Raw genomic sequence first — 12,372 nt, 5'->3', positions numbered from 1 at the left:
GAGGGAGCTCTTCTTAATATTTTGACACCAAAATCATGTCGATACACCTTACCGACTGCGAGTAAAGCCACCCACGCTTTAACTTGACAGACTGTATTCCTATCGACATGATAATATTTAGCAAACACCAGAAATAAACATTAGTCAATTTAGTAAACGCTCTCTCAACTACCTATAACGTAACCACACAAAAACAATTTAAAATAAAAAATAGAAAAATTTGAGTTTTAATTTTTCTCGATTAAGTAACATAAACATGTAGCTTATGCACTTCGAGGTTCGGGTACTGAACATTACATATGGTTTGTTGAAAATGTTATTAATAATGCTACTTTTCACGAAAATATAATGTCGAAATTATTTTAATGTATCAACTAAAGTAATTATTTGTTGAAATTGAATTTCAACCGAATTCAACAAAAAGAATGCGATTCCTTAGGTGAAACCTTGTATTTGAAAGAAAAAAGAAAGAAAGAAAAGTGAGGGAATCATACTAAGTATTTTTGCCGCGCTTCCCAAGTTGTAATAAAGTATTCTCGAAAAGGGAATTTTATGATTTTAGAGTGAACAAATAGGAGTGAATATATTGAATAACAATAAAATGCAATTAAACCATTTATTTATCATAACAAATATGTCTTGATTATTGAATGACTTACTATCATTGAAAATACATTACGAAACTGTACACAAATTTCATCAATATTAAATTTATTTATTATTTTCAGCGCATGCAAAAATCTGTTTTCTTTTCAATTTAATTTGGTAAATTGATTGCAGTCGGATAATATTGTAGTAATGATTGAATGTACTTATTTTCTATCAAAATTTGAGTAAACAACACAAAAATCTACAAACTTTATGTTCCCAAGTCGGCAACAATGCTACACACACAACGCGTACTCAACGACAATAGTTACTGGAGGGTCCCTTATATTTCTCGTAGTAGGGATATACCTGGAAAATTAATTGTTTATATAAAAAGTATTTCATTTAATATTGACTATAAACTGTACAATCAATGTTTAATAATCTTTCATACTTTTTTATTGCAATTGACTATTTTAGCATGACGTCATGGTCATAATATTACTGGTGGGGATTTCAGAAAGGTCAGCATACTTAGTATATATTTACATGGGAATGCCAACGTATTTTTAGAGGAAATATTCTAAACGTAAATATAAGTAATATATTTCCGAATACTAGATCGATTTGATGAGAATTGGGCACTATAACCTTAAATTTTGGATACTTGATTTAATATAATGAAACTGTAAGGTCAACCCATAAGAAAATAAAACATAATTGCGCGAATGCATTCTGCATTTGAAAAATATTACTTTTCATACATTTATAAATCATACCTTCAGAATATTAAAAAAGTGCATTCTCATGTAAAGATGCACCAACCATGCTAACCCTCCTCACATTTGCACTTATGCCTTCATAATTGGTGACATCATGCTAAAATACAATATTATATATTTATTTTAAAGGTTTGTGACCAAATTTCGATTATCATATTCCACTTTCTACATGCTTTAAAGGAGGAAAGTTAGATTCTCTAAATTAAATTTAGAAATTCCAGCTTTACAATGAGATTAGGAACATGATAAAATAGCTACTGGTTCCCGAATTACCATGAAAAATGTGGAAGCGCAACGAAGCTAAAAGTCGGACAACCCATTAATTCCTCAGTTTTTTTCCTGCAATTATTTTTGCCAGTTTAAAGATTTAAAATCGACATTCTACTGCCGCTCGACGACGAATTGATATTCATCTTGTTTTTACTCAGGTTACTCAGGTTACGTTATTCCAGATAGCGAAATTGTAACGAAATTTCTTAATTGTGCGTAATTTTAAAAAAACATCTAATTCGTATCCTTTTCTTTTTTGCTTTTATTCCAATATCTTAAAACGTAACGAAAAGAAAACAAAAAATACGGTTTTTTAACGTTATGAAAAGAAAGTTTAATACGTGTCCCTGTTTTAAATAGGAGATTTCAAGCCTTAATTTATCGATGTTTAAATTTGTTCAATTAACTTCTTTTGAGGCATGGAAAAATGGAACCTAATATATCGCTGGAATAATCACGAAAATATACAGGCATGTCTCTGAATTCAATTTTTTTCAATAATATGTGAATATATTTTAATTATTTAGCGATGCATTATAGTAAGCTGTTCTTTGTCTGGAATATTGAAGCTTTTCAATAAAAATATATGTTTAATGATTTAGCGATATATTTTTGATGCAAGGATTTACATAGCTGGCCATTCACTCTGGAATCCTTTAAAAAATTTTTTGGTTATCTTTCATGATTACCAAAAATGTGTCAAATATTTTGAAATTTTCAGAAGTCCATTGAATTAAGTAGAAGTGAGTCAATTTATAAGAATTTAGGTGAATTTTAGAAATTCAAAGGAATTCCAAATAAATAAATGAGTGCTTGATAAATTAAGAAGTATTCAAGGTAAATTCCAAAATACTCAGTTAAAATCTCTTCAATTTCGAAAACCCTGCGAAACATCTCACTTCTATTAAATAAATTCTTAAGAATGTACTAAATTTACTGACTTGCATAATTCTTATATGTGAAATAAATCGAAAAATATTTTTTAACTTACCAACAAAATAATACACCATATATTCTTCTTATAGGTCATGTTTTTTTCAATCACTTGCTCAAAAAATTTACATTGGATGCTGCTTTATTTGAGCCTTAGCCTTTTCAACGGAATTTTCATTTATTTTTTAAACAACTTACTCTTGTCGCCTTAGGTTTTTTCTTCTTTTAACCTTTCCTATTATTTTAAAAGTTTTGCAAGTGAATTCCATTTTTGACTTTCACTTTTGGCCATTTTGCTATTTATTTTTTTATTAAAAATAAAAACATAGAAAAAAATAATTTAAAATGGATTAATTAACGCGATTTAAAAAGATAGTCTTAAAAAAAGTTTATTTTTCATCTTATATCCAGTTCTGATTCTCATAATTTTATAAAATAACATTATGGACGTTTCTTTACATTTTAGTAAATCGGAGAATAAGTGCTTAATTTTAAATTTTCGAATTTTTTTAAACTTTGAGTTTGAAATGTGAAAATTGTTATAGACCACTAGCCTAAAATTGAGAACCACTTGAGAAGCAATTCACAGACGAAAATTCCACGTTCATACTTATCAAGGCAAACTCGAACCGTTAATTCTTCTAATTGCTTCCTAATTCTGTCTAGACGAGCTTGCTTTCCCTTCATTTTTCCCATGACTTATCGCGGCAAGGGAAGCCAAAACGCGAAGCTCAAGCACGACATCAGGTGTAGATGTGTTGGCAAAAATTTTCCTATCACGTGCTACGCCGTGGCAAGGGAGGAAAGATCTCAAAACATCACGTACGCTACTCGAATCTGTCCTCTCTCCTCTCTTTCTTTCTCGATCACTCGCCGATGCAGCAAGCGGGTCTCAAACCAGTCCTTGGTTATAATACATTCAATTCTAATGTTATGAAAAAAATTTAAACGGCCGACTAGAAGAGGAATTAGGCTAAACATTTCATTTCTATTTTACGTAAAATAAATTCTTATTTTGTGTGTTTGTGAATAACTAATGATATTAGGCTAATTTCAATTCTTTACTTTTTTAAGGCTTGTATATAGTAGACGTGTAAGTTCTCTAGGCATAAGGATAACCGTAGGAAATAATATTAAGATTTAATTATTTATTTTAGTTTTAATTTTAATCTTTGTAAAATTAAGCGGAGCGTTCGAAGGAAGAAGGCAGCACGAGGCACGGTTCCCACTGATTCATTGCGACTTCATTTTCTAGGGTCCGGGGTAATCAGCGGGCCCGCAGGTGCTCCCTTCTTCGCTGGAATTCTCGCGCCCCGGCATATAAATACCGGAGCCCGCTGTACCATTGTCACTCACGTCCACACTAGGTACAGTCTTAAGGCTAAAACGTGAACGAGTTTTAGTGATATATATCTCCTCTAGGTGGCGTCTATGTTGATGCTTGTGTGGTAGAAAGGGAAGATCAGGAACATAGGAACATGGCGGAAATGCAAATATCGAGTGAGTGATTGTATTAATCACGTCTCCAAATTATTTACATTTTCTGTTTTGAAACAAATTTACATTATTTTTATTTTTAAACTGAAAAAGAGACCGATCTGTTCGAAGTGGTACTCAAGTGTTGGGCTTGATGTCTTTGTTTAAATATTTTTTTGATTTAGAATTATGGGAAGAATAATTTCCACGAGAAGACCATCTCATGTAATATCATGAAAACTCAATGAATTTTTGATCATGCGCTGTTTCATGTTTTTTTTTATATTGCAGAAAATGGTTTGTTTACGTAAAGTATTCTTCCTGTAAATATAAATAAAAGTATATATTATAATTTGCATCATATGGGTAGAGGTGCGGGGCGGAAGAATTGCTGAAATAGAACTGTAGTTTTCTATCTCCGCTAGATGGCGCCACCCGGTTACTTTACTAAGTTCATATTCTTTAACATGGAACTGTACGCAGTGTGATGACGTGTGAGCGATCCTCCTGAATCCACTGCCTTGGCGATCGCTCTAGACCGGTTATTTTTGGCTAATAAAGCATTCTACATTAAATAAATTCCAGTTGTATTTTGAATCTCCCTCTCTCTTTTCTCTTCATGTCGGTATGCTCTGCGCAGCTCCGCCCACTTTTCACCCACTATCTCTCTCTATTAATTTTACCCTCTCTCTTACCCCTCTTCCGGCTGGTAAGCTCTCCGCAGCTCCGACGCACTCTATCTCTCTTGGCCGGTACGATCTAAACAGGTCTGCCAGTCTCTTCCTTTATCTCTCTTTATTTTCCCCTCGACTGCACTTCACTTCCGGATGCTTGATGTTCAATACACTTTCGGTTCGGGTTAATTTGCAAGTTATCCTTAAATACTTTAAATGAGAAAAGTTTCAACTTCACAAACTTTTATTTTTGTTGACTGGTGTAAACGTTTTCAAAACAGAAAATGGTTCAAATTTTTTCTTAGATTTTAGTTGCTACCTTGCGAATAATACAAAAACATTGTTGCTAGTAGTATTTTGTAATTCTTTAACTTTATTCAATTGAAAACAGCCTGGTATTTTTTTGAATAATAAGATAATATCTCAATCGCTTTTCTAAAGTTTTACCATTTATAAAAATTTTAATACAATACACAATCCAACAGCGCATAATAAAAAATAACAACTTTGCTTTTTTCAGTAATATACAGTAAACTTTTTAATTGTATACTGCATCTGATTTTACATTTTCAACATAAAATACTATTAGAAAATTTTTTATCGTATCATCACTTTTGTCTCGTAGAAATTATTTTAAAAATGTTCATTTACTTTGTTTCATAGTATATGCTCTTTAAAATGGATATAATTACAAAAATTAATTAACAGTCTTTAAATGATTCCCGCTAGATGAAAGAGATACCGTCGCGCAGCAAATTCCAAGTACCTGATTGAAATAACTGTGAATTCAAAATACTTAATCGCTATCTATCGTGGTGGCACAATTAAGAAACACGATTCGGAGCAATCGAGGTATTAGTTCTATCGATCCTTATTGATCTCAGTTGGTTATTTCTAGAAGGGTACCAATTGCATGGGACGAAGCTTTATGATAAAAATAAACTTTTCACACGTTATATGAAAAATATATATTTCGGCCTATGCAGTTGGTATGATTGTTTAATCCTCGGCGTACGGACACCTTGCCAGCTGACGTCACAACATGAATTAACGGTCACGTTGGTGGATGTTACGTCGATGGAAAACAACACAAAAAGTATTTCTACAGTTTTAAAGTAAAATGGATTGAAAAATCCATTGGCAAATCCTTTTCTGCTGATCTAAACCAAATTTTAGTCCTCCATTCAGTAACTTCTGTTGTGAAATGTAAAAGTTGTGACTAGGTACGTCGATGGATACAAAAAAATACACAAGGTTTTGTTGGTCATTTTTTTTATTTACCAATTAAGTTCCTCATGCTTACACTCAAAACTTAGAGAATTAGTACACTGTAAAAATCTTTTCGCGAAAATTACCATTAATGTTTGAGACGCAGTAAACCCGAAAAAGCCTTAATTTTTCCATAAAAACTTCAGGAAAATTCCACATTGATTTCGGTTATTTTTCCAAAGCTCAGGAAATTTTCCCTACAAAATTTTCTATTGAATTCCCTAATTATTTCGGAGACTTTGTTGCATATTTTGGAAATTTTTCTCGAAATAACTTTAAGACAATTCTACAATTATTTAAAAAAATTTTCCAGGGTTTTGAGAATTTTCCTATAAAAATGTCGGTAAAACTTCCTAGCTATTTCGGTGAATTTGTTACATATTTTGGTAATTTTCCCCCAAAATACCTCAATAGACCTTTAATTATAAACAATACAATTCCAATTCCTTTGAGTTTCAAATAATTCAATTTTCAAAATTCGAATCGCGAAATATACCATTTTTAACGTAACATTGTCTATTTTTCGAAACTTCAATCTGAAATCATTTCATTTGGTGATTATTTAATTCAAATGAAAATTGTTTAATATTAAACGCTTCTTCTGACAAATTATACAATTAAACCCCTTTTTCTAATCAAATTCTTTCTTAATCGTTCGATATTTGTTCAAAGGTTGCGCTTTCAGTTAGAAATTCTAAGCTATTAATTATTGTTTCATAAAATCTTTAAAATATAATATTTAAAAATTGGTTTAATAATAGATTTTTAAATTTGTTACATTTTGTAAACATTTATCAACTTCCGAAATAGTTCATATATGTAAAAAAACGGTAGTCACCCTTTGAATAAATTAGCGGGTCACTCAATTAAAAGAAGAACATATTCTTTTTTCGCAAATTTCAATTTTAATATAAAAACCAAAAATAAACTGAATGACTGAACACAAAATAAAATGTAAATATAGTTGAAATTACAAATTATGGAAAATTACAAAATTTATTCATTTTATCGAGCCGAATTTATTAACGTCCTGAATCAATTTCGTGACACGAGCAGCTCTTTATTTTACGGCTTTTCATGCCTTTTTTATCTTTCTTCTCTTCTTTCGTCAGTTGTATGTCAAGGATAATACTGAAAGACACGAAATGAATTAAACTTACATTTCAAATCGGAATTATAAAACATTAAAATGTAAAAAAAAAAGAAATGCAACTTTGCATTTCTAAAAATTCTAAGGATGACGAGATCTCGTTTTTATATTTGTACCCATACGCAAAATGAGCTGCTAGAAGCAGAAGAGCACCCTCCAACATGCCGCTTCCCTCCAGAAGAATGAAATTTTCTACGACGATTACGCAGCAACACAACTAATCATATAGTGATCCCCCTGATGAAGACGAACTGGATGCGTCAAAGCAGTCAGTTTAATCACTTATGCGTTGTTGATGTTACTTCCTAGAAAAATAGAACGTAGCGTACAATATTTACACGGAAAAATAAATTACAAGAATATTCATAATGATTAAAGAAAAGGAAAATATATTTACAATCACTGAGAAAATGTTTTCCTTTTTGAAAAACGTGCTGATTAATTTGAAGATTCCCAACGGCATGGGCTGCTGAGTCTCTAGTGCTGTAGCAGATTATCATTATATTATTATCAAATGCTCTGAAATATTACAAAAAAACTGATTGTCACTTAATTTTTCAGATTTATTTTTTAAAGTTCAACTTAGAAATTTTTCAGAAATGAGATTTCTTAAAGTTTTATTGTGAAAATGTGAATGAAACCAGAAACATCCTCTAGAATAAGCCCGAAACCTGAAAAACTATCATATACAGGATACATTACGATTTGAATTAGGAAATTCTGCTATATTAAAAGAATCGAGTTTCTTTAATGAAGTACTTTAGAGCACTGCGAGCGCACGCCGGCGAATTTCAGTTTGCGCATCTCATCCTAGTCGCACAACGACTTTTCGCCAGTGTTGCTCGTTGCTGCCAGGCCGCACAGTCGCCATCACTGTGTTTTTCAAATGTCTACGTTTTCAGACCCCTGAATCCGAAAAACAGGTTGTTACGAATGTGTCTGTCTGTTCGTCCGTTGATGTTTTTTTTAGCGCAATAACTTTCGAAAGAATTGACGCATTGGATTTACTTTGGTTAATACTTTTACTATCATGAAATGAAGGTCAAGTTCGTTAGACAGCCTTTTTGGATACAAATTTAAAAAGAGAGCGTGTTTTTAAAATATTTGAGACATTTTTGAGTGATACTTTTTGAGTGAAATTTGTAAGTGATACTTTTAATAGAGATGTCTTGAGGACTTCCTTAGTGTGTTATTAAGGACGTACTAAGGACAATCGACGGACGTCCTCAGAATGTTATAAAGGATCACGGTGTGTCTAAACGAACTTTAAATGGGTGTAACAAGCAACGCGGGTATGAGAATAGTCGGTAGAAAAAAATGTTGCTTTTTTAAAGCCCTACATTCTTATTCTGTTTCGACATTGGCTTTCATACTCTTACTGGTCGTATAAAATTTAATATAGGCACAAAATTATCCTTATAGAAAGCGGCGTTCAATGCACTGTTGTAGAGCAGGCTTCAATTTTCAAACTTCAATTCTTATCATAATAATTCATGTATTAGATGTTTTTGTTTTGAAGGATTTAATGTGACATGGTCTAATCATAAAAGTTTTAATACAAAGCTATTGGATTCGAAACTTTTTACATTAAAGTTTACTATTTCCAAAATTTTTCATTAAAAAGTTTTTAATTTTTAATTGTGACTTTCGAAATAAAATAAGATTAAATATTTCGGTCCCATGCTGTTTCGATTAATGTTCAGTATAGCAGGATTCAATTTTAGGTTCCAAATATTTTTTTCTAGTTATGGGCTTATAAAAAAACTGCTATTGCATTGAATAAAAGAAAATTTAGTTTGCATATTAATGCAACAATCTTTATTGTTTTACTTAAACTGAAATTTAATTTCCAATTTCAAAAATACTTTTTCTGACAAAAATTGTACTCTTAGGAATTGAAGATGATTTTTTGAATGTAACGCATAAAAACACTGCATTTTAGACTCAGTTCAAACCAGTTCCTCTAATTTCTAAAAGGTTTAAGACATGAAATAAAACAAATTTTATTATTGATGTAGGTTTTTCGACCAGGGGAATGAATTAAGAGTTTAAGATGTTAATTTTGTTTGTCTACTTGGTCATAATCAATATTATTAAAATATTGATTTACTTTTAAGGTTGTGAAAAAAACGCTCTCCAGCTCCGATTGGGATAGGAGCCCAGGTCCTTCACATTGCCGGTCTAATGTCTTATCAGACCGGCAATCTGAAGGACCTGGACTCATATCCCAGCGGAGCTAGAATGCGTTTTTTTTATAATCTTAAAACTTAATCAATATTTTAATAATAATTATTATGACTAAGTAGACGAACAAAATTAACATTTTAAACTATTAAAACAAATTGTGTTTGGAGAACTCTTGTTAACACATTTATTTACATAGGTACTTAAACCAGTTTTATAACAAAACTAATGGAGCGCTATTCGCGCACTAATTAACCTTCCTTCAAAGAAAAAAAATCGGTTTTTTTTGCAACGTGAAAGGATATATTTTAGAGAAAATCTTATCTGATTCGAAAACATTGAATATGATTTACAGAAGTTCACTTTCTTAAAATAAAAATAATACTTCGGTGACTTTTTTCTTTTAAAAAATTAAGACATGGAGTCCAAGAGTTTCTCATTATTAAATTCAGATGTGTCATTTCCGAATTCTCTTCAATTACAGAGGCCCATAAACAAAAATTGTCTGCACGAGACAAATTACTAGGCTACCATTATGAATTTTAAGCCGTTTAATCACAATCTGGCCTCAGAATTTCCTATGTAGGAAAGAGCCTAGGGATTTTCTGTTCACAAAGGTCCACTAAAAGAAAAAGTTGTCTACACGGAACAAGTGATTGGTTTCACACTTAAAATCAACAAGGTCAACAACAAAATCAACTTTTAAATAGATAAAATTCCGATTTTAAGTTAAAATTCGTATTAAAAGGTCACGAAGCAATCGCAATAGTTCTTTTTTATAACGGTAGAGTTTAAGAAATATAAGACGTACAACGAAAGGATACTCTATAGTGTATCCTTTCCGTCTACTGGGTCCGCTAGGGATTACTCTGACTTACGATAATATAACCTAATTTTTACTATGGAACTTGTTTTTAGGTACTAAAATTAAGAACTTTACCCACTTTTATGGCAATATAATCGGCATTTTTAATAATATAAACCATGGACACCAGTCTTTCCCGTCTGTAGTTATTATTGGCTAAGAATAATAGTTTTCTTCGATAATATTGTTGTCCAATTGAAAATCCTGATATGACGCATTTGGATGAGACTTACTAAACGTGTTGATCATGATTATCTATTTAAAAAAACATAATACAAGATTTCCATATGCACATTATTGTTCATACCAAAGTGTCCTATGGGGTACTTTGTCAAAATCAGTTTTATTGTTGAACTCAGTTATCATCAGGAGTGGGTGGGCGGGAAACAAAACCATAAAGCACCCCCCTGAATATCTGTTCGTCACCGGGCAAATATTCACCAAGTATAGTGACTAGACTAGGTGAATCGTCTAGATTTGGAGTATGAAGTGACAGTCGTGCCCTATAAACATGGTTGCCGGTTTTTATAAAACACTGAGATAATGTATTCATTTGTCTTCCGCCAGTAGGTTTTTGATAAAGCTGTGCAGCGAAATGACGATTTTTCCTTCTTTGCTGACCAGGCAGACCAGGATCCACAACTGTTACATGTACGCGCTCAAGTCCTTTAGGTACATCTTGGCGGTACGTCTTGTCAAACCTGCTGCCAATACTAGAATTATAAAGTTCTCCATGTGCAGCATAGCGGTTCCCTCTGATCATTACAGATATTCTACTTCCTAAACCAATGATATCATAATCTTCGGCTGTTAGAGGTCGTTCATCTTCTCTTTGCATTGCATCTATATTGTTACAAAGAAAAAGAGATTTCTAAATTATCTTACAGTGGTTTATTATGGATGCTTTGAATATATTATCTATATCTGGCCCTCTCTCATATCATGAATGAAAAACATTTAGTATATTTAATCAAATGAAATGAGCCAGTCCCCCTCCCAAAAAAATTTAAAATTTGCATATATCTTATGTGAGTGATATAAATTATGACCGCTGTAAAAATGTTCACTAACGAAACTACACCGAAAAAACTTTAAAATAAAGTCTAAAATTTGTTTCGCAAACCGAAAATATACATTAACAATTTTTTCCGAAGCAGCAGAAAATAAAAAACAATGTTTAGATGAATGTTAGCATATTTAAAAAGTTCTAAAAAAGATTCATTTACTGGCTTGCGGCATCATTAGAAACCAAAATTTAAATATTGTAGTTTCAAGAAAAAAAATTAAGGACTGGATAAAATAACCAGCTTAGCGCTTGAATACGCGGAGAAATATTGTCCTCAGAGCAAATTTGGAAGATTGTTCAAATTCGATTTTTGACAGTCGGTGCTTGCAGATAATTTTATTGCGCATATTTTTTGTATAGAAATCAAATTACTACGTTGTTTAGTTCTTATGTTATTTTAGGAAAACTAAATTTTTCAACAAGATAAAATTCAATAACTTTTTGCGTTCAACTCGCCAGACCTTCGTCGGAAGTGATATTTATTCTTGAAAATTTTACGTAATATTCTTGAACATATTCTGCGACTGTAAGAGTGATCACGAACTTTAAAAAAACATTTTAGGGCCGTTTAGTGAATTAAAAAATATATTTTCTTCGGAATCTTGGGTGCATAAATAAAAACGAAAATGTTGTGTGAGGAAGTTTCGAATTTGGAAACTTCCAGTGAGAAAAATGTTCCTTAGGCATCAAACAAGTTTTACCAAACAGTTTTAGATCTTTAGTCATTAACCGAAAAAAGTGAGGACGATGAGAAAATTATGTACGGCGTGCTGCGCTCGATTGGGATTGAGAAAACATGGGGCGGCAGCACACGACTGTAAACGAATGGATGGTTTCTCTCGTACGAACAAAGAATTTAGAAAATGTTGTTTAGCAACAAACTTTTCTGCTCAAAACTTTTTAAAAGCCCGTATTCTGCAAGTGGTTTTAAAGAAAGCATCGTATCTATCGTTCTGATGATATAAATACGTAATATGCCAACTAAGCAATAAACAAGAGGGCGGTAAAAGCCATAACATGAAGAAACATGAGAGCAAAATGTTGCAAATGCTTGTAGTAATAAGGTTAGTTTATGTTTAGATGGTGAAGTTAAATGAAGATATCATGTTTTTTAT

The sequence above is a fragment of the Belonocnema kinseyi genome, chromosome 2 (assembly GCF_010883055.1).
Source record: "Belonocnema kinseyi isolate 2016_QV_RU_SX_M_011 chromosome 2, B_treatae_v1, whole genome shotgun sequence".
NCBI classification, from domain to species: Eukaryota; Metazoa; Arthropoda; class Insecta; order Hymenoptera; family Cynipidae; genus Belonocnema; species Belonocnema kinseyi.
The sequence above is the reverse complement of the archived record's forward strand: the minus strand, read 5'-3'. Positions refer to the sequence as shown.